Consider the following 24,140-nt stretch of genomic DNA (forward strand, 5'->3'; position numbering starts at 1 on the left):
ACTCCCACTTGGAGTTTGGACTGCGAGCAGCATCCTGTTGGTGAAAAGTGCCACTCGCATTACCACTGCATTGCAGCAGTGTGAAACGGCTTGTCTGCCCTATTACTCCATTTTTGTAGATGCTTTGAGAGCACAACAAGGCTACCCTGGAGGACAATGTCCATCCTGATCAGATCATTTTTCACTGTATATTGTGCACATTCGCAAATGGGTGAGCGACCACCACTTTTCGATCTACACAGTGTCAGGTCTTCCTCCGATTATATTGGAAAGGCAAAGCACCTCAAAAGTTTAAACAACAGGTTAACGCCTTTGAAGTACCTATTTGCATACCTCAGGTAAGACCTGTGACATCTTCAGGAATGAGGGATCAAACTAAAGGTCAACAAATGTTCTTTGTTCAAACAAAAGATCAACGGCTTGGGTTGGATCATCTCAAACAAGACTCAAATTGGAATTGAGGCCAATCTCCACCCCCCACCCCCCCCCCCCCCCCACCCCCCGCCCTCCGCTCCACCCACACAATGAAAGGGGCAGCCATTTCATAGACAATCGAAGGAATTCACTGAGGCAAAGGCAATCTCCTCAGACATCCTCACCTAGTGACTTGGCTTGAGCAACTTGGAAGTCTAGAGAGACAGAGATAAACTTCATTTTCGTTCTTTCCCATCCAAAATTGATATGACTCATCAGCGACTATATTCAGCCACACATAGTCCACAACAACTTGGTCCCCATCATGTCCTGACTACACTCCGGCCTCCACTCATGCTGCATATTCAGCAACATACACCCACACCGCCTACCTGCAATCGTCGCCTACACCACCTATCCATAGAATCATAGAATCCCTACAGTGCAAAAGGAGGCCATTCAGCCCATCGAGTCTGCACCGACAACAATCCCACCCAGGCCCATTCCTGTAACCCCATGTATTTACCCTGCTAATCCCCCTGACACTAGGGTCAATTTAGCATGGCCAATCAGCCTAACCCACGTATTTTTGGACAGTGGGAGGAAACCAGAGCACCCGAGGAAACCCACACAGACATGGGTACAATGTGCAAACACCACATTGAATCGAACCCAGGTCCCTGGCGCTATAAGGCAGCAGTGCTAACCACTGTGCCACTGTGCCCCCCCCCCACCTACCCCCGCCTCACATATTGCTCACACACAGCTGAGCTTTGCTTTAAAAACAAGGTGCGGACATAGTGAATGAAAATGTTGTGGAGAATCATGTTGTCATCATCCATGCAACTGGAGTCTGTAAGATGATCAGGAGATGCAGATTTCCAACTTTTCAGGGATAGGTGCATATCTGTGCGTACCGTACGCGGGAGTAATTTGGAGACAGTTTGTTTCTTTATTTAGGTTGACAGCCTATTGTGATTGGGTGTTATTGATGCTCATTCTATGTGATTTCTCTGTCGGTGGATTTATCGATGGACAGGAATTATAGAAACCCTGCAGTGCAGAAGGAGGCCATTCGGCCCATCGAGTCTGCACTGACAACAATATCACCCTGGCCCTATCCTCGTAATCCCACATATTCACCCCGCCAATCCCTCTAACCTACACATCCCGGGACGCTAAGGGGCAATTTAGCATGGCCAATGCACCTAACTTTGTAGCGTGGGAGGAAACCGGAGCACCCGGAGGAAACCCACGCAGACACGGGGAGAACGTGCAGAGTCCATACAGACAGTGACCTGAGGCTGGAATTGAACCCAGGTCCCTGGCGCTGTGAGGCAGCTGTGCCAACCACTGTGCCACTGTGCCGCCCATTATGGTTCCTCTGTGCGATAACAGTTATTTGATCAATTTTGAAGAGTTTGTAGAATAAGGAAGGGGGAAAACTTAAAATTGCTCCTCCAAACTGAGACAGTTCTTGCTGTGTTTCATATATATGTCTGCGATCAAACAACTACAGACAATGTCAACACATTGTTCATGGCAATCACATTAGTATCTGTTACTGAGTCCCTTTCAATATTCTACATTAATTGCATTCTGGTATAATACCTTATGTGATAAACATTGCTACACCCCGTTAAGAAAGCCTTCGATGGATAAGTGTCCAAGTATCCCCAATGTACATATACACCATCGTTCCCCTGTTCCTGCACCTCCTTCGGAGTTTCTCCCGTCATTTTGTACTGTCTCCCTATATTCTTTCTGCCAAAATGAATCACCTCACAATTTGCTGCATTGAATATTATCTGCTACATGTCTGTCCAATGTGATGTTAGTGTACCTTTCAGAGTTTTTTTAAAATCATTTTCTCCCAGCTCAGCCTTAGCTGATGTCATCGTTGCTGAGCTGTCACCAAGGAGTCCTTTTATTGCTACTTCAGTAGTTTCAAATGGGGTTGTTTGTGTTTACTCTGGGATTAGTTTTATGGCCCTTCATTGTTAGGAGAAAAGGCCATGGGTTCTGGACAGGTTTCCTTTCCCCTCGTAGGGAGTTTAAGGTTTTTCGGTTTGGCTGTGGTTGGAGTTTAGTTTTAGAAGGGACATCAAGCTGAAAAGAAGTCTCTCCCTCTCTCACTCTCTCTCCCTGGTTCTGGAAATTATGCTGGATAGCTGAAAGCAATGCATCTTGCCTTCCTGAAGGGAAGATTCTGCTGTTGGTGGTTTGCCTAGAGTTTTCCAGATGTTCTGGGTAACTGTTCTGGCTTCAAACTGTTCTGGGTCTATCAAGAGAACTGCAGAATTCACCCAAAGGACTTAATTCCAGTATCACGTGAGCATTAGTCTTTGCTGTGTCAAATCTGTTTAAATGGGTGTTTATGGTTTTGGTTTGATTGGAACATCTTAGATATATTTGTTAAGGGTTATACATTATTGTAGTTGTTTTGTTTTTGTTTGTAATTGATAAAAGTTATTAAAAGCTAATTTTCTTTTCATATATGTTAACTTATATTATATTCTTAAATAAACTTTGTTTGATAAATGCTCCCTAGTGGGTCATTTGAATCACACCTAAAGTGAAACCTATCATGCTTATCCTAGTCAAATTCAAGATGCAAAACTTATGATCCAGGTGGGCTCCAAAAATGATTGGAGTTTCTGAACTGAACCATAAAACCAATTCACCAACATGTCACTGTTGCTTTGAAGTTCAAGAATGTTCTCATCACATTTGACTATGGGGAGAAATCTTACCAAAAAATGGCAGACACCGGAATTTTTCCATCCCGCCCACCATGGGAATTGTAGCGGGTGAGGGGTGGGCCATGCAAAGCTCCTTCGATGGGATTTTCCGATTTTGGGGTGAGCGCGGCTGGAAAATCCCACCCAGAGTGTTGGTTCCAGATGGTTCCAGAGAGAAAAACATCGGCTTTCTCTCCAGATCTTACCACACTCTGTTGCAAAGAGCAGCTGGGCATGTTTCATGCCGTCATGTAGAGGGTTGGGACTTCAACATGCCAGCAAAGTTCGGCTGCACTGAGATCGGCGTGCCATTGTAAAGGGCACTGTGATCCAACCAAAAGATAACCTCTCCCCCCACCCCACCATGGTGGTCACAGGCTCTCCCCCCTATCTCCCCGCCACATGCTCAGAGCCAGCATTCACCCCCAACTGCCCCCAATCGGAGCCAGCAGTCAATGCCGACACCACCCCTCCCTCCAAACATTGGGCCCCTTCCCTACAACCGCCGACCCCCCATCCCCCCACACAGCTACCGTCGGCAAATCCCCACCCCTGAGACAGCCATCACTGGCATTCAGCTCCCACATCTCCCACAAGATCCCCGAATTTAGAATTTAGCATGGCTAATGCGCCTAACCAGCACATCTTTCAGACTGTGGGAGGAAACCGGAGCACCCGGAGGAAACCCACGCAGACATGGGGAGAACGTGTAAACTCCACGCAGACAGTGACCCGAGCTGGGAATCAAGCCCAGGTTCCTTGGCACTGTGAGGCAGCAGTGCTAACCATGGGGCTGAATGGCCTCCTTGAGTTCCTATGTCCTATTTAGCACATTGTTCCAATAGACGGCGCAGATTCTAGATTGGAAGGCAGCAGCAATTGATGGCAAAGTACATTGTCCTCTGGAATCGCTCTCTCAAAGGATAAACACATTGTTAAATATGGCAAACTCATGCTCACTATTCATTACTTATAACATAAAACCAAAAATGACAGACAGGAAAAGATAACTAGCCCAACGCTGATGATTCTTGGAACATCACAACTCGACACTTCCTGCCCCTAAACCTCTTTCCAACAGCAGTATGGTCTCCAGAGAGTGGCTGATAAACAGAAACATTTCCCTGGGACAATAAGGGGAAAAAAACTTAAGTAAATTCCTCTCTGACGCCTTTGGCTGACCAAGCCCAGTTCGGGAATTCCTGTGTGGATCATGTGTTATCTATTATTCGAATTTTAGGAAATGTAATTTAAACATTGGGCCATAATAGTCACTGTGCTCTGAAAGCAATTCTTTCTCTTTCACAGCCTCACTGACAAGGCCAGCTTTTGTAACCCATCGCTAACTGCCTTTCAACTTGCCTTCCTCGGCCATTTCAGAGTCAACTTCATTGCTGTGGGTCTGGAGTTATATGTAGGCCAGACCGGGTAAGGACAGCAGATTTATTTTCCTAAAGGACATGGCTAGCATTCACTATCATAGAAAGCAGTTGAGGCCAAAACATTAGAGGCGATTTCCCCCTTTTTGCTGCTCCTGGTGTGGATTGCGCTGATCTGGGAAAATAGCTTGCACGCCTAAAATCACTCCGCAACGCGAATTACTACTGGTCTCCACTAGCGGAAACCTGGCACAGTGGTCATGGCAGAGGGCTTGGGGGTAGTGAAGCCTGCGGATGGTCAGGGGCATGGACAGGCAGTACCCATTAGGCAGTGCCCAGTTGGCAGTACCCACCTGGCACACCAGTGCTGCCCACCTGGCACACCGGCAGTGCCCACCTGGCACACCGGCAGTGGCCTCCAGACGCTCCAGCAGTGCCAAGTAGGCACCACCAGTGTGTCAGGGACAGTGCCTAGTGGGTGGGGCCTGAGTGGGGGCCATGATGGGGGCTATGCGGGTGGGGGGGGGGGGGGGCAGAGCTGACAGGGGGGGTTTGTGCAGGGGTGGATCATGAAGGCAGTCACGATGGGGAGGGGGCACGTCAGGGGCCAGGCAGGGGGGGCCAGCCGGGAGGGCCCTGATGCTACGTGTCAACAAGCCACGTCGGTTAAGGGGGTGGGGGAACATGTTCCTGATGGAGGTGGGGAAGAAGGGAGTGTCTCAGGGCACTGTGAGATCGGGGCGCCCTCTGCGAAACAGCACCCGAGTTCTCTGAAGCTGGGCTCACCGGCACGTCTAGGCCTCACCCACCCCCCCGGTACCGACACGGAACTCCCAACTCTCCAATCACGTGACTGAGTGTGGGGCACTTCAATGCAAAATCTTTCTTTCCTCTCTCACCTACCGCGGAACCCTCTTCACAAAAACATAGATATTACAGCACCACATCCTGTTCTGAAACATGTACAGGCTCTTTGTGTAATACCGCCTTCCGTTTCTGTGTGATACCGAGAAAATAAAATAAATTTGAACTTAAATTGGAAAGATATTTTTCCTCAAAGTCTATTTTGCGATTTTTCTTTTTAGTTCATGCGAAAATCAAAGGTGGTTCGAGTTGATGGTTTGAATGGGGGTAATGTGGCACATACACGTGTCGCTATATTTACCTCAGAACAGCTCAAAGCTGTTGGTGAGGGGATTTACACTCATGGTTATTGTGAGGTTCCAAGAATCAGGATTGTTGTGCGATTTCTGGAGCCAGAACAACATCCGTGAGTAGATGACAGGATGTGGATAAAGTGTGGAAGTGAAAAATCGGGGGAATCACAAGAGGGGGACCCCGAGAAACTTTAATTACACACGCGATAACCCACTGAAATTATAAACAAAGAGAAGCCCAAATCTTCCGACATGGGGAAGAGGTGAATAACTCACATCTCTGACGCTTGTCCGGGTGCTTAGGAAGTCCCGATAAAGGCAGTAGTCTGGTAGGAAGTTATAAATTTCTGATAGCTACCCCACCGATGTTCCCGCGAGAGTGGTTTCAGATGCCATATCCTCGCAGTCATGTGCTGTTGCCTCTGTACTTACTTGGTTTTCTTTTAACAGGGATTCACTTAGAATCTTTCCCTGCAGGTTTAAAACCTGCTCAGGGTTAAGACTGAGTCAATCAGTTGGTGCGTAATATCACTCCAACCCCTCTTCACCACAACACCGCTCAGCTCAGTCCTGACACTGCTCTGCATCATCAATGTTCAGTCCTCTCGTGGCTCACCCTAACCTTCACCTCTGAACAGTGCTCGGCCCCTCTGGAAAAACCCCTCCCCCCCCCCCTCCCCCTCCTCCCCCACCTCCCCCTCAGCCACCCACCTCCAATTCCAGAATTCCTGGCTGCTGTCAGAACAGACAACATTGCCGGAGGGAGGGAGGAGGTGAAAATTGTCGAGGGCGAGGGAGGTGTTGAGCATTTTTAGAGGCGAGGGAGGGGGTGAGTTTTGTCGGGGTTGAGGGATGGGCCAAAATTCTCAGGGATGAGAATTGTTGGGGCTGTGGGAGGAAGTGAGAATTGTTGAGGGAGAGGGAGGAGGGGAGTGTTGTCGAGGAAGAGGGAGGAGGTGAGTGTTCTCGAGGGTGAGGGAGGAAGTGAGCATTGTCGAGGGTGAGGGAGGAGGTGAGCATTGTCGAGGATGAGGGAGGAGGTGAGTGTTGTCGAGAGTGAGGGAGGAGGTGAGCGTTATCGGGGGTGAGGGAGGAGGTGAGCGTTGTCGAGAGTGAGGGAGGAGGTGAGGGAGGAAGTGAGTGTTGTCGAGGGTGAGGGAGGAGGTGAGCATTGTCGAGGATGAGGGAGGAGGTGAGTGTTGTCAAGAGTGAGGGAGGAGGTGAGCGTTATCGGGGGTGAGGGAGGAGGTGAGCATTGTCGAGAGTGAGGGAGGAGGTGAGGGAGGAAGTGAGTGTTGACGAGGGTGAGGGAGGAGGTCAGTGTTGTCAAGGGTGAGGGAGGAGGTGCGCGTTGTCGAGGGTGAGGCAGGAGGTGAGGGAGGAGGTGAGTGTTGTCGAGGGTGAGGAAGGATGTGAGTGTTGTCGAGGGTGAGGGAGGAGGTGAGTGTTGTCGAGGATGAGGGAGGAGGTGAGGGAGGAGGTGCGCGTTGTCGAGGGTGAGGGAGGAGGTGAGTGTTGTCGAGGATGAGGGTGGAGGTGAGGGAGGAGGTGAGTGTTGTCGAGGGTGAGGGAGGAGGTGCGCGTTGTCAGGATGTAGACACAGCTGGGGGTTTGGCCAGTTGTGCAGTGTTGTGGGTAAGATGTTGTGGGTAAGATGTTGTGGGTAAGCTATGTAGATGATTTGATGGGACTGTCTGTTACTGGGCCTTTGTTGGGGTGGAGGCATTAATGGGGTTTGTGGACTATCCTCGCACCTATCTGGAGTTGGCTCCACTGCGGGGGCTCCTGGAGAGGCCATGCTTGAACTCAGTCTCAGGATATTGTTAATGTTAATGTCTCTTGGAGTGTGATTGACAGATAAACTGCAGTTCCATGACCATTAAAAAAACAGTTTTTCTCATTCTGTGGCTGTTCCAAAGTGCAAACCCATAAAGCATAACTCTGGGGTTTTCTGAATATTCTACAATGATTAGTGCACCCAGGCCCTGGAAATAGCTTCTTCCCATCACCTCTATCCAGGCCCCTCACAACCTCATACACCCCAATCAAATCTCCCCGCAGCCTCCTCTGTTCCAAGGAGAACAACCCCAGCTGATCCAATTTTTCCTGATAGCTGCAATTTTCCAGTCCAGGCAGCATCCTTGTAAATCTCCTCTGTACCCTCTCTCGTGCAATCACATCCTTTCTGTAATGAGGTCAACAGAACTGCACACGGTGCTCAAATTGTGGCCTAACTAATGTTTTATAGAGTTCCATCATCTCCCTGCTCTGATATTCTACACCTCGGCTAATTAAGGAAAGTTTCCATGTGCCTTCTTAACCACTGTATCGACCTGAACTGTAACCTTCAGGAGTCTGTGGATATTCACCCCAAGGTCTCTCATTTCCTCTACACCTCTCAGCATCCTCCCCATTGTTTAATCCGTTGCCTTGTTCGACCTTCCCAAATACACTACCTCACATTTCTCTGGGTTGAATTCCATTTGCCCCTTTTCTACCCACCTGACCAGTTAACTGATATCTTCCTGCTGTCTGCAGTTAGCCCCCTCACGAGCATCGACTTGGCCAAGCTTTGTGTCATCAACAGACTTCTTGATCGTGCCCCCGACATTGAAGCCCAAATCATCAATAGATATCACAAAACGCAGGGAAGCAAATATTAAACCCTGTGGAACCCCACTGGAAACAGCTTACCAGTCGCAAAAGCACCCGTCAACAATTCCCCTTTGTTTCTTGCCACTGAACAATTTTGTATCCAGCTAGCTACATTCCCTGAGAGTTAGACTACTGACTCAGGACAGCTTGTGATCAATAGAGGGACAAGCACACTCACTGAAAAGCAGACCCAGAACGAAGAGTAGTGTGGCCTCCGCCATTATCCAGTGCTCCCATTGTGATGTGAGGGAACCCTATAGGGGGTGAAGAATGATCACCATACATTCAGTGAAATGCCCATAAGAAGAGGGCCATTTTAAGCTGTATGCCTGATGCGCGATTAAATCACTCGGGAGGCTAGATTGTACCCGGGAAATAAAGGCTTTTATTACTGACAAGAATGGAGCACACTATATACAATACAATCCCAGACTAAAGGGTCTCCAGGCAGTGCAGTGACCTTTATACTTCCCCTGGTAGGCGGAGCCAACTGGAGTGTACCACAGAACAATATCAACAGGTAGAACAGCCCAACCCTAACACCAACAGTAACTACAGTAACATATCTACAAACACCCATAGTGCTGACCATCCATGGCTCAGCACTCATAGTGGTAACCAACTATGGTTCACCACATTCACCCCTCCTTTAAAACAAAGGCCGGTGGGGCAAAAAAAACAGAACAACTGTTCATATATTCACAAGTTCAGTCGTATTGGAGGACCGCACCGTCTCTGCGACCTCCTCAACACTGGCGGTAATGCCGGTTCTGGTAATCGTGGTGACCTTCTCTCCAAGGCGGTGTCCAGTGACTCCTCCAGTTCCTCACGGACGGGTGGACCACGAGGTGGCGACAATCTGCTGGACTCGAGCACGCCTCGAGGTGGTGACAATCTCCTGGACTCAGGCAAGCTGTACACGGGAGTAAGAGGATTAAGTGGTGGTCCCGATACGGCCCGCGCCGTGTCAGGAGGGGAGATAAGGGTCGGGGGGTCCCTAACTAGGGGTGTGGAAGCGACTGGGGTTTTCAGGTCCCCTGTAGGCACCAGATCTCGAATAGAGACCGTGTCCTCTCGCCCGTCAGGATATGCCACATAGGCATATTGAGGGTTGGCGTGGAGGAGATGGACCTGTTCAACCAAAGGGTCGGACTTGCGGGTCCTAACATGCCGCCACAGGAGGACAGTTCCTGAGTGCGTCAACCAAGACGGTAATGAGGTCCCAGAGGAAGACTTCCTAGGGAAGGAAAACATCCTCTCATGTGGAGTAGCGTTGGTTGCCGTACACAGGAGTGAGCGGATAGAAAGGAGCGCATCAGAGAGTACCTCTTGCCAATGGGAGACTGGAAGACCTTTAGACCTCAACGCCAGTAAGACAGCCTTCCAGACTGTAGCATTTTCTCGTTCAACCTGTCCGTTACCCCTAGGGTTGTAACTCGTAGTTCTACTTGAGGCAATCCCTTTTGAGAGCAGGTATTGCCTCAAGTTGTCACTCATGAATGACGAGCCCCTATCACTGGATATAGCTGGGGTAACCGAACAGGCTGAAAAGATCCCGTAATGCTTTGATGACCGTGGCAGTGGTCGTATCAGAACAGGGAATGACAAAATGGAATCGTGAGTACTCGTCAATCACATTGAGGAAGTACACGTTCCGATCTGTCGAAGGAAGGGGGCCCTTGAAGTCCACACTCAGTCTTTCAAAAGGGCGAGTGGCTTTAATGAGGTGTGCCCTGTAAGGTCGGTAGAAGTGCGGTTTGCATTCAGCACATACCTGGCAGCTTCGGGTGATGGACCTGACATCCTCCACTGAGTCGGGTAGATTCCGGGCCTTTACGAAATGGAAGAGCCGAGTGACCCCCGGATGGCTGAGATCATTGTGGAGGGCCTGTAATCAATTCTCCTGCACACTTGCACATGTTCCACGCGACAGGGCATCCAAGGGCTCATTGAGCTTCCCTGGACGGTACATGATATCATAGTTGTAGGTAGAGAGTTCAATTCTCCACCTCAAGATTTTATCATTTTTGATCTTACCCCGTAACGTGTTGTTGAACATGAACGCCACGGACCGCTGGTCCGTGAGCAGGGTGAATCGTTTTCCCGCCAAGTAATGGCACCAATACCGAACGGTCTCCACAATGGCCTGGGCCTCCTTTTCCACCGCAGAGTGCCGAATTTCGGGGCCTTGGAGGGTGCGAGAGAAAAAGGCGACGGGCCTGCCCGCCTGGTTAAGTGTGGCGGCCAGGGCGAAATCAGATGCATCACTCTCCACCTGAAAGAGGATGGACTCATCAACAGCGTGCATCGTGGCTTTCGCGATGTCGGCTTTTATCCCTTCAAAGGCTAAGCGAGCCTCTGTTGCTAGGGGAAAGGAGGTAGACTTGATGAGCGGACTGGCTTTGTCCGCATAATTGGGAACCCACTGTGCATAGTATGAGAAGAAGCCTAAGCATCTTCTCAGTGCTCTGATGCTAGTGGGCAGGGGAAGTTCCAGGAGGGGATGCATATGGTCCGGATCAGGGCCAAGGACCCCGTTTTCCACCACGTATCCGAGAATTGCTAAACGGCGCTTGCGAAATACACACTTCTCCCTGTTGTAGGTCAGATTTAGGCGAGACGCAGTGCGTAAAAATCTAAGGAGGTTGGCATCGTGGTCCTGCTGGTCATGGCCGCAGATAGTGACGTTATCCAGGTACGGGAAGGTAGCCCGCAGCCCGTTCTGGTCCACCATTCGGTCCATTGCACGCTGGAAGACCGAGACCCCATTCGTGACGCCAAAGGGGACCCTTAAAAAGTGATAAAGACGACCATCCGCCTCAAAGGCCGTGTATTTTCGGTCCTCTGGGCGAATGGGGAGCTGGTGGTAAGCTGACTTCAAGTCAATGGTGGAGAACACCCGGTACTGCGCAATCTGGTTGACCATGTCAGATATGCGCGGGAGAGGATACGCATCCAGCTGCGTATATCTATTAATGGTCTGACTATAGACTATGACCATCCGGGGTTTGTTTCCAGTTTTAACCACCACTACTTGCGCTCTCCATGGACTAGAGCTAGGTTGGATGATCCCTTCCCTGAGGAGCCGCTGAACTTCAGATCGAATAAAGATCCGATCCTCAGCGCTGTAACGCCTGCTTTTGGTTGCGATGGGCTTGCAGCCTGGCACGAGATTCTCGAATAAAGATGGTGGGGTGATTCTGACTGTCGAGAGGCTACACGTGGAGCGCGCTGGGCAATTTGGAGGCTGCTGTGCTCCCACTGAAAGTGGAGGGAGTGGCCCATCGTACTGCAGGGTTACACTCCTCAGGTGGACCATAAAGTCGAGTCCCAGGAGCATCGGAGCGCAAAGGTGCGGTAACACAAGGAGCCTGAAGTTCTCGTAAACTGTGCCCCGCACCGTCAGGTTGACCACGCAGCTCCCTAGCACGGTAACAGACCGGGACCTCGACGCCATCGAAATTGTCTGTCTGACAGTCGGTACTCGGAGACCGCACCATTTCACGGTGTCAGGGTGAATGAAGCTCTCCGTGCTCCCGCTGTCAAACAAACAATGAATTTGGCGTCCATTTACTTCTATGCCCATCATGGACTTGTCGAGTCTGTGAGGCTTGGCCTGGTCCAGGATGATTAACGCCACTGTTGGGTCTTGGGTGCCACTGCAGGCAGCTGAGATGGTTGATGATGACCCCTGCTGGTCGTCCGCGGTCGGTGCCAACCAAAATGGCTGCGCCCATGGATCGCACGTGGTCGGTGGCGCTAAAAGTGGCGGCCCCTGCAGGTCGCACGTGTCTTGCGTCTCCGTCGTCAGGAATGGCGGCGCTCTGGAATCGCACTTGGTGGAAGACCTCGAAGACGCTGGAGACAAGGAGACAGGCTCAGGAGAATCACACGCCACACTGCTATGTTTGGAGGGTGGTTTGGCCCTGCAGACTTTGGCATAATGCCCTTTCTTTCCACACGCAGAGCAAAATACCATTCTAGCTGGACATTGCTACCAAGGGTGTTTCGGCAATCCACAGAAGTAACACCGCGGGCCTCCTGGAGCTGCCACTGTCATCAGGTCCGAGGTTGGAAACACAATCGCGCAGTTTTTCGGAGCCGCTGAATAAAGTAGAGTCGGTGGCTGTACTTGCCACGATGTTCCCACGTGGTCAGTGGGATACGTTTCTAGACTTCTGGAGGCCGTCTCCATAGCGTCAGCCAATTCTACTGTCTTAGCGAGGTCTAGGTTACCTTGCTCTAGCAGCCGAAGGCGAATGTACGACGAGCCGATTCCCGCCACGAATGCATCGCGGATCAAGTCGTTCGTATACTGGGCCGCCGACACTGGCTTGCAGTTGCAGGCTCTGGCTAGCTGCTGAAGTTCACACAGGTACTGTTCTGTTGTTTCGCCGGGCTGCCGCCATCGAGTGGCTAGAAGGTGTCGAGCATGGATCTCGTTTGGCGGTTTGTTGTACCGTTTCTTAAGTAGTTCGATGGCCCCTTTGTAGTCTTGGGCATCGCGGATTGATGAGTATATGGTGTCGCTTACCCTCGCGTGGAGGACCCGCAGTCTATCGGCGTCGTTTTGAATGGCTGTTGAGGCATCGATGTAGTCTTGAAAATACTTTAACCAATGGTCGAAAGTGTTCGACGCTCCTGCCGCACGTGGATCTAAATTAAGCCGATCGGGTTTCAACATTTGCTCCATGGTTTTCAAAATTTTGTCAGTAATAAAATTGATGCGCGATTAAATCACTCGGGAGGCTAGATTGTACCCGGGAAATAAAGGCTTTTATTACTGACAAGAATGGAGCACACTATATACAATACAATCCCAGACTAAAGGGTCTCCAGGCAGTGCAGTGACCTTTATACTTCCCCTGGTAGGCGGAGCCAACTGGAGTGTACCACAGAACAATATCAACAGGTAGAACAGCCCAACCCTAATCCCAATAGTGACAACAGTAACATATCTACAAACACCCATAGTGCTGACCATCCATGGCTCAGCACTCATAGTGGTAACCAGCCAAAAGCCTCCGACACAAACATTTAAAGAGAAACTAATTAGATGAATCACCATTCAAGAAATAGAAGGTACAGAGGAACACAAAGTGACGTCCTTAACACCAAAAAACTGACGAAGGTGCCACTTCGCATTCACTGGATGAGTAACCCAGAGACCCAGGGGACCTGGGTTCAAATCCCACCAAGGCAGATGGTGGAACTTGAATTCAATAAAAATCCGGAATTAAGAATCTACTGATGACCATGAAACCATTGTGGATTGTCGTAAAAACCCATCTGGTTCACTCATGTTCTTTAGGGAAGGAAATCTGCTGTCCTTACATAAGAACATAAGAAATGGGAGCAGGAGTAGGTCATCTAGCCCCTCGAGCCTGCCCCACCATTCAATAAGATCATGGCTGATCTGAAGTGGATCAGTTCCACTTACCCGCCCGATCCCTATAACCCCTAATTCCCTTACCGATCAGGAATCCATCTATCCGTGATTTAAACATATTCAACGAGGTAGCCTCCACCACTTCAGTGGGCAGAGAATTCCAGAGATTCACCACCCTCTGAGAGAAGACGTTCCTCCTCAACTCTGTCCTAAACTGACCCCCCTTTATTTTGAGGCTGTGCCCTCTAGTTCTATTTTCCTTTCTAAGTGGAAAGAATCTCTCCACCTCTACCCTATCCAGCCCCTTCATTATCTTATAGGTCTCTATAAGATCCCCCCTCAGCCTTCTAAATTCCAACGAGTACAAACCCAATCTGTTCAGTCTCCCTTCATAATCAACACCCCTCATCTCTGGTATCAACCTGGTGAACCTTCTCTGCACTCCCTCCAAGGCCAATATATCCTTCCGCAAATAAGGGGACCAATACTGCGCACAGTATTCCAGCTGCGGCCTCACCAATGCCCTGTACAGATGCAGCAAGACATTCTGCTTTTATATTCTATCCCCCTTGCGATATAGGCTGGCCTACATGTGACTCACGATCCACAGCAATGTGGTTGACTCTCAACTGCCCTCTGAAATGGCTGAGTGAGCTACTTAGTTCAAGGGCAACTGCGGTTGGGTAATAGATGCTGGCCCAGCCAGCAATGCCCATGTCCCATGAATGAATAAAAAAATAACTAAAAGGATTCAATTACAGACCATGAGGTTTGATGCCAATACGGAAGACATCCGGGATAAACACCAGAGCACAGCTGATTCTGTGTCCTGCATACCTGTGGGAGCCCCTGCACAAACTGATGTACACTTTGCTGGCGGGGTGGAGTTTTATGTCCTCTCGTCCACTAAGTCCCTTCTGGTGACCACCCAGAAAGTAGAGGAAATTCAATTAGTTTAGAAAGTTGATACCAACTGTGCACGGATAGAAGAGGACTGTGCTATTGGATGGCCTGCATAAGTACCTAGCAGCCATCTTCCAAAGCAGTACTTTGAATAGCAACGCCACCGTAGCCTCTTGGATGACTTGTTCATTGACAGTGACTGGATTGTCATTCTCCAATCGCTGTGCCAGGGTATCACAGGGCTAGGACCCACAATTCGGTCTGATGGCCAGGTATCTCCAGCATTATGGTAGACATGATTTCCAATTGTTCTAATTGTGCCATCCATACACAAGACAGGCACTGATGGTGTCCCCATTCTCAACCTAACCAGGGGATCACCTCGAGATGGACCTTTTTGTCTGTTTATCGTTGTTGATGATTCCACTCGGTAGATCGAGGTCAAATGACTACACAGGCCCACTCTTCTGGTGGTTATTGCTATCCTCAATGACATTTTGCCTCACAGCAATACATAGCCATACATCATCAGTGACATGTTACTGGAAATCAGAGAGAGAAGGTTCTGGAAGGAGTCATGTGCTATCTATCCCTGTTGTAAGTAGTTAATAAAAGCTTGGAGGTTCCTGGCCGTTTTGTTACCAATCAAGTCTCTATTCAATACATCCTGGAACTGTTTAATTCAGGAATGAAGTGACAGAGTCAAGAACTAAATGACGAGTGTAATTCGAGTGAAGATCTGTCCCTTCTTCATCATGAACTGAACCATTAAACACTGTCCTCAGTTCATTCACTTTTCACCTAATCAGGTCGTCCCCAAAGCAGTTACCATAAAATGCAAGGCAAAACCAAGTCAAGATTGGGCACGCAGATAAGCCCATCCGGGCAACTATAATATGAGTGGAAGAACACAAGAATTCAGTTTTATTTTAAGAAAAGAAAGAGGTGCAGTCCAGTTCCAGAAGTCCAGGATGATTCAAGCTTAGCTACCCAGGCGCCTCGAGATCAAGCTTGAAAAACAAGGAGCCGACATCAGCAGCAGAAACCTCACCAGAGAAACACGGACAGAACACACCCCAACTGCAACACAGCTGAGGGCTTCAACACCGTCCGGGATACAGTACCTCCAACCAGCAAAACCGCATTTTGAAAGCATGTTTATGATACATAGCATTTGCAAGTTTCCTACTTCCTCCCTCACCCAAGTTTATAGAATCACAGAATCTCTACAGTGCAGAAGGAGGCCAATCGGCCCATCGAGTCTGCACCGACCACAATCCCACCCAGGCCCTATCCCCATAACCCCATACATTTATCCTAGCTAGTCCCCCTGAGACTAAGGGGCAATTTAGCACGGCCAATCCACCTAACCCGCACATCTTTGGAGTGTGGGAGGAAACCAGAGCACCCGGAGGAAACCCACGCAGACACAGGGAGAACGTGAAAACTCCACACAGACAGTGACCCAAGCCGGGAATCGAACCCGGGTCCCTGGCGCTGTGAGGCAGCAGTGCTAACCACTGTGCCACCGTGTCGCCCCACATGTGGTGTAAGTTTGGTGATTTCATCCTGTTTGAAATAAACCCTATTTTTGACCTTGCATCAGAAGCCTTGCCTGCCTTTTTACTCACACTCTGCTAATAAGTTCCAAGTACAGAACCAGGGGTAGGAGCACCTCAAAACGCTCGGGGTGTCCCACGGGCTAGGAATAAGCTGTGGGAATGCAGAATCCCCTACATCATTGGGATCTGGGCCTTCAGGCTAGGCCTGGGACCCCAGGCTCAACTTGCAGCTTTTGCTCAATCAATTCTATTAAAAAGCATTTAGACAGTTACATGTTTAAGATGGGTATAGAGGGATATGGGCCAAATGCGGGCAACTGGGATTAGTTTAGGGGTTTAAAAAAAAAGGGCGGCATGGACAAGTTGGGCCGAAGGGCCTGTTTCCATGCTGTAAACCTCGATGACTATGACTCTAATAGCTCAGTGCACAGTGCTAACAGTCCACACTCAAATGGGGAGGTCCAAAAGGCTTAGTGTTTTGTGCCTCAAACTTCATTCGAATGTAGATAGTGCTGCAGGTGGTGCTTGGACAGGTTACTGCCCCGATTTTCAGACAGGTGATCAGGCTGGATCATGGGGGCCTGAGGGAGGAAGGGGTGGGACTTGGATTCCATGATCAAGATTCGATGGGGAATTTGGTATGAGGTCAGCGATATTGTTGAGGATCGGTTAAGAGGACTGCGGGTCACAGGAGGACAGTCCTCCGAGCGGCGATAGGAGGCGTGTGAAATTTGGAACTGAATGGGGAGATGATTAGAGAGGACCTGAAGGGTCACGAGGGAGAGGTCACCAACACTGTGGTCGGAAATGAAGTGATTATGCTGAGTGATGTGTACAGTTAGTAACCAGTGTTGATACTAGCTGTCCAAAGAGAAGTCAAAGCTGCAACACAGGTAAAAAGCAGACATTATGCCTCTTCTTTGCAACCACAAACTGTCTACTTTAGATATGTGTAAAGAACACCTGTTGTTTGTCCTTTCCCGACATAGCATGTGGTGAGCTTTGAGTTGCTGGTGTGTCTATGCTTTCCTGTCCAACGTTCTGTCTGCTGAAAGGCCCCTTTGTCCTTCAAATGGTGCACAACAAAGTTCTCTCCACCCTCAAGACTTTGAAAGTCAGATATATGTCATTGTACACCCTGCTTAGTTTAATTTTAAACTCACCATCCATATGAGTTTGGCATCAAGTTATAAATAAATTTCACTGCCAGTTTAATTGCCCACAGACCTAACGATGGTCTGCCTGGTATTAATATAATTGTTAAATTATATTAATACCAATAAATCTATGCTGTCAGATCATGCAGATGCTATCAGTGCACTGCCATCAGCCAAACCACACCCATTCATTTGGTCGGTGCATCTATCGCACAATGTTCCATGTAATAGATCGAGGGTGACTCAGTGTGGATTGGATCAACAATAGGCTTCAGAACAAAGAACAATACAGCACAGGAACAGGCCCTTTGGCCCTCCAAGCCTGCACCGCTCATGTGTTCCTAACTAGACCATCCGTTTGTATCCCAGTCTGTTCATGTGGCTATCTAGATAAGTCTTAAATGATCCCAGCGTGTCTGCCTCAACCACCTTGCTTGGTAGTGCATTCCAGGCCCCCACCACCCTCTGTGTAAAATACATCCCCCACATATCTGTATTGAACCTTGCCCCCCTTACCTTGAACTTGTGACCCCTTGTGTTTCATTTCTGACCTGGGAAAAAGCTTCCAAATGTTCACCCTATCTATGCCCTTCATAATTTTATAAACTTCTATTAGGTCGCCCCTCAGCCTCCGTCTTTCCAGGGAGAACAACCCTAGTTTACTCAATCTCTCCTCATAGCTAATACCCTCCATACCAGGCAACATCCTGGTAAACCTTTTCTGCACTCTCTCCAAAGCCTCCACGTCCTTCTGGTAGTGTGGCGACCAGAACTGGGCGCAGTATTCCAAATGTGGCCTAACCAACGTTCTATATAACTGCAACATCATATGCCAACTTTTATACTCTATGCCCCATCCAATAAAGGCAAGCATGCCACATGCCTTCTTTACCACCTTTTCCACCTGTGCTGCCACCTTTAAGGATCTGTGGACTTACACACCCAGATCCCTCTGTGTGTCTATACTCCTGATGGTTCTGCCATTTATTGTATAGCTCCCCCCTGCATTAGTTCTATCAAAATGCATCACTTCACATTTATCTGGATTAAATTCCATCTGCCATTTCTCCGCCCAATTTTCCAGCCTATCTATATCCTGCTGTATTCTCTGACAATGTTCATCACTATCCGCAACTCCAGCAATCTTTGTGTCGTCCGCAAACTTACTAATCAGACCAGCTACATCTTCTTCCAAATCATAAGAACATAAGAACATAAGAAATAGGAGCAGGAGTAGGCCATAGAACATAGAACATAGAACAGTACAGCAGAGAACAGGCCCTTCGGCCCACGTTGTTGTGCCGAGCTTTGTCTGAAACCCAGATCAAGCTATTTCCTCCCTATCATCCCGAAGTACTCCATGTGCCTATCCAATAGCTTCTTAAATGTTCCTAAAGTTTCTGACACCACTATCCCTGCAGGCAGTCCATTCCATAGCCCAACCACTCTCTGAGTAAAAAACCTACCTCGCACATCCTTCCTATATCTCCCACCATGAACCCTATAGTTATGCCCCCTAGTTACCACTCCATTCACCCGAGGAAATAGTCTTTGACCGTTCACTCTATCTATCCCCCTCATCATCTTATAAACCTCTATCAAGTCTCCTCTCAACCTCCTCCGCTCCAAAGAGAAAAGCCCAAGTTCCCTCAACCGTTCCTCATAAGACCTACCCTCCAAACCAGGCAGCATCCTTGTAAATCTCCTCTGCACTCTTTCCAGTGTCTCCACGTCCTTCTTATAGTGAGGTGAGCAGAACTGCACACAATATTCCAAATGTGGTCTCACCAAGGTCCTGTACAGTTGCAGCATAACCCCACGGCTCTTAAACTCAAACCCCCTGTTAATGAACGCCAACACACTATAGGCCTTCTTCACGGCTCTATACACTTGAGTGGCAACCTTCAGAGATCTATGGATATGAACCCCAAGATCTCTCTGTTCCTCCACATTCTTCAGAACCCGACCTTTGACCCTGTAATCCACATTTAAATTTGTCCTACGAAAATGAATCACCTCGCATTTGTCAGGGTTAAACTCCATTTGCCATTTTCAGCCCAGCTCTGCATCCTATCTATGTCTCTTTGCAGCCTACAACAGCCCTCCACCTCATCCACTACTCCACCAATCTTGGTGTCATCAGCAAATTTACTGATCCACCCTTCAGCCCCCTCCTCCAAGTCATTCATAAAAATGACAAATAGCAGAGGACCAAGCACTGATCCCTGTGGCACTCCGCTGGTAACCGGTTTCCAGTCCGAAAATTTTCCATCCACCACCACCCTCTGTCTTCTGTTAGATAGCCAGTTACCTATCCAATCGGCAATCTAGCCCCTCAAGCCTGCCCCACCATTCAATAAGATCATGGCTGATCTGAAGTGGATCAGTTCCACTTACCCGCCTGATCCCTATAACGCCTAATTCCCTTACCGATCAGGAATCCATCTATCCGTGATTTAAACACATTCAACAAGGTAGCCTCCACCACTTCAGTGGGCAGAGAATTCCAGAGATTCAACAACCTATATTTATATATATCACAAACAGCAGAGGTCCTAGTACAGAGCCCTGCGGAACACCACTAGGCATAATGTGGAGATGCCGGCGTTGGACTGGGGTAAACACAGTAAGAGTTTTAACAACACCAGGTTAAAGTCCAACAGGTTTATTTGGTAGCAAATGCCATTAGCTTTTGGAGCGCTGCTCCTTCGTCAGATGGAGTGGAAATCTGCTTTCAAACAGGGCATACAGAGACACAAAATCAAGTTACAGAATACTGATTAGAATGCGAACATTGTCTGTATCTTTAAGACCTGGTTGGCTGGAGAGATTCGCATTTTAATCTCCTTACATATCCGTTCCTCAACTTCCTGTGCGCTGTTGGGAGACCTGTAGTATACCCATAGCATAGTGACTGCGCCCTTCCTGTTTCTGAGCTCTACCCACAGTGTCTCGTTACATGATCTTTCTAAATTGTCCACCCTCTGTACCGTTGTAATATGCTCCCTAACCAGGATTGCTACTCCCCCACCTCTTCTCGCCCCTCCTCTGTCTCGCCTAAAACACTTATACTCCAGAATATTCAGCTGCCAGTCCTGTCCTTCTTTTAACCAAATCTCCGTCACTGCAACCACATCCAAGTTCCGCGCAAGCATTAAGGCTCTAAGTTCATCTGTCTTGCCCGTTATGCTCCTTGCATTGATGCAGATGCACTCCAGACCTCCAGGCTCACTGAGTTCATCCTCCCCCAGATTGCTCTTCCTCTTAGATAGCCTTGTCTTGGCCCCATGCTCGTCCCCAGTCTCTACGCTTGCTGGCCTATTGTTCTGATCCCCACCCCCCTGCCACATTAGTTTAAACCCACCCGAACCACACTAGCAAACCTCCCAGCCAGGATATTGGTACCCCTCCAGTTCAGGTGTAACCCGTCCTTCTTGTACAGGTCCCATCCTCCCCGGAAGACTTCCCAGTGATCCACGAATCTGAAACCCTCCCTCCCGCACCAGTTCTTTAGCCACGTGTTCAGCTGCACAATCTCCCTGTTCCTAGCCTCACTGGCACGTGGCACGGGGAGTAATCCAGAGATCGCTACCCTAGAGGTCCTGCTTTTTAGCCTTCTGCCTAACTCCCTAAATTGCTCTTGCAGGACCTCCCTGCTCTTTCTGCCTACATCATTTGTACCAATGTGGACAATGATGTCTGTCTGATTACCCTCCTCTTTTAGGATGCTTTTTTAAATTTTATTGCCAAATAAAGAAATATATAAAGAAATATATATGTACAACAACAAGGTCAGACTAATTTACAATGTGACTGCTCTACCCGACTTCCTGGCTCCAACTGCCAGTCCCTCCTCCACCCGTGGTCCGCGCCTTCTTCTGATTGGGTCAGCTTCCTGCCGGGACAATCCATAGAATCCTCGCCAATAACTTGGTCCTCGGGAAACGTCCCATCCCCTTAAAGGGCTGCGCTGCTCATAGGGTTAGTAAGATACACAACAGGGCCTGATGTTAAAAAGGGTATCAGGAAGAACCACTGGAAAACTCATCAAAGATTGAATTGGTCTGGAGCTTTTCAGGCTCGGGTGGAGCACTTGAGTTCAGTAGTAGGCTCTTCTACATTTAAAGGATGAGATTGGACAGACGGGAAAGGCAGGCTCATTAACCTAGGATCTAGTGGCTGGCACCGGGCAGTGCCAAGAGGGAAGGGCCTGAAGGCGGCAGGGCCATGATAGGGGAGGCAGACGGTGAGGGAAGGGGGATTGGTGGGGGGGTGGGCATCGACCAAGCAGCGATCAGGGAGGGGAGGAGTGGGGGCGGCAGGTGAAGTCTGGGACGGTGATGGGGGGAGGGGGTGAAGTCTGGGGTGGTGATCGGGGGGGCAGGGGGGCGGTGAAACGTGGGTCCGTGATCGGGGGGTGCGGGTTATGTACAGCGGGGGGGGGGGGGGTGGGCGGGTGAAGGTGTGATATCTCACGGTGCACTGTGTACATTGTATACACAATGCACTGGGAGATCTGGGCGCCTGCGCAATGGTGTCCCTAGACCTTAGCAGCCGGCTTCCTGGTGAGAATACACACAAAATCAAATCTGGGCTCTTTTTTATTCGGTCTTGTAAGGTTGCAGCTGAGAGCGCACCCGAAAGATTGCCTCGATTCTCTCCCGTTTCCACGATCATTCGGTACTTAGAATTTTTTGGTAAGGTCGCCTCTCTCTGTTTTTTTCTCCCTGAATTGCGATTTTCCTTCCAAGAGGTTTGCCTAGCCTTCACCCTTCCTACCAAATCTGGGAATATCATGTCCAATGGGTTTTTTTTATCGAAACCCCACAGAACAGAAAGAGGCCATTCAGCCCATCGAGTCTGCACTGACCACAATCCCACCCAGGCCCTACCCCCATATCCCTACATATTTACCCACTAATCCCTCTAACCTACGCATCTCAGGACACTAAGGGCAATTTTTAAGCATGGCCAATCAACCTAACCTGCACATCTTTGGTGTTCTTAACCGACGTCCCGTCAGTAACTCAGCTGGCTTGTCCCCTGTGGTCACGCTTGGGGTGGTGTTATATGATAATAGAAAACTGGCCAAGCAAAAAGGAAGGAGCTTGTTCACCTGTTTTTGTTTTACTGAAGACTTAATTGTTTGCACGCACATTCTGCCAGTCCATTTGAAGCTGGGTGGTAAGGAGTTGACCTCACATGGCGAATGCCATTGGACTTGAGAAATCTTTGTAACTCTTCCGCCATGAGTAATGTGCCATTATACGACACCGCCACTTCTGGAATGCCATGGATAGTAAATATCTTCCTTAAAACATAGATGGGTGGATTGGTAAGTTTTCAGACGACACAAAGGTAGGTGGAGTTGTGGGTAGCATAGAAGGTTGTCAAAGAATACAGCGGGATATAGATCAGCTGCAGATATGGGCGGAGAAATCCGAGCAAGTGTGAGGCACTTTGGGAGTTCACATGTTAAGGGTGAGTATACAGTTAATGGCAGCACCCTGAACAGCATCGATGTACAGAGGGATCTTGGGTTTCAAGTCCATAGCTCCCTGAAAGTGGCCACACAAATGGACAGCGTGGTAAAGAAGGCATATGGCATGCTTGCCTTTATTGGTCGGGGCACTGAGTACAAGAGTCAAGATGTCATGTTGTGTAAAGGTCCTTTTACTCCACACACACAGACTGGCCATGGATGCCACTGATAACTGTGGGTTTCTCTCTCCTTTTTCTTAACCTTTTTCTCTCTCCTGCCAGTGTTCAACTCACAACCCGGAAGTGTCACGCTGGGACAGCTTCGCAAGAGAGCGGGAGAAAGACTCGCTGTTTATTCCTGACCAATGAGCTCACCCTTACGCCACATGAGTTACCCTGGTGGCCACCTACGACCGTGTGTCTCTCTTTCTTGTAGGTGGTAAAATACAACCCAGAAGTGCCACAGTGGGACAGCTTCACAAGAGAGAGAAAGAGAAAGGGACCACTGCTTATTCCTGACCAGTAGACCCCCTTGAGTGAGCAGTTTCAAAGTGCTCGGCCCCTTTACGGTTCTATCACCCGGAATTATGTTCTGGCTTTTTAGTGACTCACCAAGATGGGCGATGAGAGAGAGAGAGAGCCGAGTCAAAGTTAATTTAAAAATAATTTATTCAAGAATAACTCCAACCAAACTCAGTCAATAAAACACAGACACTACAACATTATGCTATGGAAAGAAAATTCTAACGGCACAATGTAAATTCTTAGCATTACACGATTTACACAATTTACACAAAAACAAGAAGAATCCTAGACCCCTCCTTAACCTTTACCTAACTGGGGAATTTTGGAAGGCTGAGAAATATACTCACCACTCCTCGGATCGTTTTAAAAGCAAAAGATCCTTGCTGCTGGATCTTCCTTGTTCTTTCCTCTGCGACGAAGTAATTGGCTGGCTGGACATCTGAATTCACTCCTTCCCGACTTCACAACTCTCCTGCCCCGAACTTCACAGAACTCCTTTCCGAGTTAACCGCTGAAAGGTCAATGACCTCTCTCCTCCTTGTGTGTCCTCTTGGCCAGAGTTCGATATTATTTTAAAAGACAGTTTCCTTAATCAAATTGGCTGACTCCTCCCATCGATCAGTTTCAAAACAATGGGGTGCAAAGTACTTACAGGATGAAACTGATTGGATCCGTTTCAATGACAAAGAGCCCAAACTGTTTTAGGAGGTGTCTGATGGGCCGGTAAGTGTCCCAAGGTCATTTCCTGGAACTGTTAAATGTTTTCCCATTAGTGGA

At 48.8% G+C, this 24,140-nt stretch overlaps 1 protein-coding gene across 5 annotated transcripts in view; it reads right to left on the reverse strand.

The window, feature by feature from the left end:
- LOC144480067 (CMP-N-acetylneuraminate-beta-galactosamide-alpha-2,3-sialyltransferase 4-like) overlaps positions 1 to 23,911 on the reverse strand; it is a 186,324-nt gene extending 162,413 nt beyond the window's left edge. Inside the window, exon 1 of one of the 5 annotated variants that reach the window (XM_078199259.1) lies at positions 23,711 to 23,842. The gene's annotated coding sequence lies outside the window, so the exon portion shown is untranslated. Of the gene's footprint in view, positions 1 to 5,967; positions 6,511 to 23,710 lie in introns of those variants that run through there. The other 4 variants (XM_078199258.1, XM_078199251.1, XM_078199250.1 and 1 more) reach the window with 4 other exon arrangements.
- Positions 23,912 to 24,140: the final 229 nt, after the last annotated feature.

Source organism: Mustelus asterias, chromosome 27, assembly GCF_964213995.1.
Source record: "Mustelus asterias chromosome 27, sMusAst1.hap1.1, whole genome shotgun sequence".
NCBI lineage: Eukaryota > Metazoa > Chordata > Chondrichthyes > Carcharhiniformes > Triakidae > Mustelus > Mustelus asterias.